The sequence below is a fragment of the Dioscorea cayenensis genome, chromosome 3, assembly GCF_009730915.1.
Source record: "Dioscorea cayenensis subsp. rotundata cultivar TDr96_F1 chromosome 3, TDr96_F1_v2_PseudoChromosome.rev07_lg8_w22 25.fasta, whole genome shotgun sequence".
Lineage (NCBI taxonomy): Eukaryota > Viridiplantae > Streptophyta > Magnoliopsida > Dioscoreales > Dioscoreaceae > Dioscorea > Dioscorea cayenensis.
In genome coordinates, this window is record NC_052473.1 from 7,215,884 (window position 1) to 7,219,820 (window position 3,937).

The following is a 3,937-nucleotide window of genomic DNA, read 5'->3' on the forward strand; positions in this document are numbered from 1 at the left end:
TGTTTTTCTCATCTCATTACTCTACACATCTTATTCTTATTTTGTAGCTTATAATAAAACACCATGATGTGTTTTTAAATATATATATATATATATATAATTTTTTTTTTTGTCGTTGCAAATTTTAGCTTTATATTTTAACTTCAACCTAAATCTTTCTGTCTACTGAAACTCTTAGCCTCTAGCTCACAAATAACTGTAAGACCTATTCATCTGATTTATTCTTAGACTCCAATTTATTATGCTGTTTCTCTTTACTTAATAGATTGATTTTCAAATCGTCAAAAAGTCCCCCTAAAAGTCTTGTCAATAAATGGTAGCGAATAGAACTAGATCCTTACCATCAATCTTTACATTGATGTTTTCAAATCATTAATCTGCTCTTATCTATAGGTCTTATAGGTCATTACCAGCTTATTATTTCCAAGGGGCTGTTTGCTTGGAGAATATTGGCATTGGGTTCAAAAGTTTTTTAACTATTACATAGGAGGAAAATCTTTTTATTAAACTGACAAAAGGTTGCGCTTAATTAATATTAATAAAATTTTTATTTTAAATGAATTTTTTAAAAATAAATTTTAAAAATTAATTATTAAATATATTTATCTAAATAATTTAATTTTTATAAAATGATTATATAATAATAATGGCTATCCTATGCCGGAAGAGAAGTTGCTATGCCCAAATCAAATTATGTGCCGGCGTCTAACTTGTCTGAATCACACTCAAATAGCTTGTTATTCAAATAACGTCGACCGGATCCGCCCATTTTGGCGGTTAATATTGAAAAAGAAAAATCATGGCCGTGAGATGCAATTTCATTAATCTTGGATCAATTCTCTATTGTCCCTACAATCAGACAAAAAAAATTAACACCACCAAATCCTCTAGCCTCAGCATTCACTAATACAGATCTTTGAGTTAGATCCACACTCTACCATATTTCTTAAATTATCTCAAAACATACATCATCCCGTCATTTTCCTAATTTTATACAATAATAAACAGTTTCATGTCCCCATCTTTATTTTCTCATCCTTCCTTCAAGACAGTATAAATAGCCACCATTCAACTTCTCCCAAGAACCATTCCATCTGAAATTAGAAAAGAAGAACGAAATCAATAGAGTTATGGGTCGATCAGATGGAATTCACAACCACTGAACTTCTAGAAGCCCAAGCACATGTGTGGAATCTCTTGTTCAGCTTCTTGAAGTCCATGTGTCTAAAGAGCGCAGTAGAACTTGGCATTGCCGATGCTCTCAAGAGACATAAGAAGCCAATAAATCTCTCTGAACTCATGGCTGCTCTCTCAATACCTCCATCAAAAACTGATCCATTCCGGCGTCTCATGCGAACTCTAGTTCAAATGGAATTATTCTCTGAAAGGGGAAACGAGTCTGGGGATCATCATGAAGTGAAATATCTCCTCACACCATGCTCTCATCTCTTGGTCCCTGGTGAAACAATGAATGTTCTCCCCTTTGCAAGCTTGGTTGTGGACCCAAATATTATTGATCCTTCACATATCTTGGGGCCATGGTTCAAGAGCCCTAAGGGGACACCCTTTGAGTTTTATTTTAGTAAAGGGTTTTGGGAGGTGGTCGACGAGAAGCCGGAGTTTAACAAGGGGTTCAATGAGGGGATGGCTAGTGATTCGGAGCTTGTGGGTGATGTTGTTATGATGACTTGCAGGGATGTGTTTAAGGGGTTGAAATCATTGGTTGATGTTGGTGGTGGGATCGAATTATGGCAAGAGCTATAGCTCATGCTTTCCCGGAGACTAAGTGCACCGTTCTTGATCTGCCTCATGTGATTAATACTGTGAATGATGACAATAGCCTTGTTGAGTACATTGGTGGCGATATGTTTGTCTCTGCTCCTCATGCCAATGTCGCTCTCCCGAAGGTGCAGGGACCTTAATACTATTAAGTAAGAAAAAAATATTTCAGCAATCAGGTATATATAAATACTGAATTTTAAAACCTTAAATCATATATATATATATGTATATATTTAATACATACGTTGGTTACCCTGGTAAATTCCCAAAACTTTATAGAAGAGAACATCAATAATATTGTTTCTAAAAGATCATTTTATGTTTTTAATTTATGATGTTGATCTTAATTACATAAAGTGTTACATATTTTGATTGGTGATGTCATCGATGATTGAGTGATCCTAAAGCTTAGAATTTGCCATTTTAAGTTTATGGTTTTATTAGAGTATTAGACTTTTGCCTTTTTGTTTTTAAATATTATAATGGCAATAAGTATCTCTCGCATACAGATCACTTATGGGACTAGTCTTATTTATATATTAGATTTGATTTTTTACATTAAAGTCAAATGTCTTATCGTTGGTTTAGTATGACAATAACAATGCTAGATACTTCTATTTTAAACAAGGGTTTTCTTTGACAATAATATAATAGGAGTAAACTTTATATTATTTACTCCTATTATATTATTGTCCATTGAAGAGAATTATGCATATGTACGAAAATATGCAAGACTACTAAATTAATAGTATGTATTATAGAGTTTACTTTCATAAGTATTTGAGATCTAGACCTTTTTTTATTCTTAGCAATTTCAAGAAATTCATATCAAAATTGGAACCGCAAATAAATAAGAATACTATTCCAATATCAAAAGTAAAGTAAATAAAGATATAAATTACATAACTCGTTAAAACTTTTACTAACTTTTGTACCGTTTTAATATTCAATAAATAAAGATTAATAATGTCATTGCATCTTTATTTACAAAACTACAAGGATAGTTTATGGGGCATAGTCACCACCGATAGCGATCCAAGAAGACAATAATATATATTTCATAATTTTCTCTTTAATTTTTTTTATTGTGTGGATAAGCAACAAACAAAAGCAATTAGAATAATAATTAATGATTTTGCAATAATCTTTTACATTTAAAAGTGATCTACAGATTAAGCAAGTAACGACACTTTATCTAAAAATAATATCCATAATTTTTCATTATTGCTATTTTGTATATTCCATATATTAATGTTAATTTTAAGATGTATTCATTTTATATATTCATTTTATCAGCCATACCTATAAAAGACTAATTAATTATTCATAATCATTCTCACAAGCTGTGGAAGCCATAAATTCATTTTATGTTTGTATACAAGCCACCAAATATTTTTATAATTTTATATTATAATTTTCCAGTGGATTTTACATGACTGGGACGATGAAGATTGTGTCAAAATTTTACAAAATTGCAAGAAAGTCATTCCTACAAGAGATCAGGGAGGAAAGATTATTATAATAGATATGGTGGTGGGAGTCACATCAGACAAGCATGCTTATGCGGTGGAAACACAATTACTTTTTGACATGATGATGATGATTCTTTTCAATGGAAAAGAAAGGAATGAAAGTGACTGGCGCAAATTATTTCTTGCAGCAGGCTTCAAGGATTACAAGATCACTCCATTTCTAGGCCTTAGATCAGTTATCGAGTTATATCCCTGAAAGCTAGTTCTACTGTCTTTTGTATTGTATCGTTCTTATAAGTATGCTATTATTGTAAGTTTGTTAGTATGCTATTATTGTAAGTTTGTATGGTGTCCTATATCATATTGAGCTGTGATGAGTTTGTTATTATTATATGTTTGTATGGACGATATTAAGTCGGTTATGCTTGAAGAAGATAATATCTGTATAAAAATATATTAATATCTGTACGCTTTTCTTCTGGTAATAAATAAAGAAGATATATATTTTGATAAATAAGTTTAATACCATAACATCAATTAGGGGTTTTTGTAGGTGTACCTCTGAATAATTTTAAAATTGCATATTTGCCCCTGAATAAATGTTAATTGCATACATACCCTTGATTAATATATATAATTACATATATATCCATGCGGTTCAAATTAGTTGAAAAACCATCCGT

General features: G+C 31.1%; 1 pseudogene; it reads left to right on the forward strand.

Moving 5' to 3' along the window:
• The first annotated feature begins 1,143 nt into the window (after positions 1-1,143).
• On the forward strand, positions 1,144-3,708 carry LOC120249921 (annotated as a pseudogene).
• The last annotated feature ends 229 nt before the right edge of the window (positions 3,709-3,937 follow it).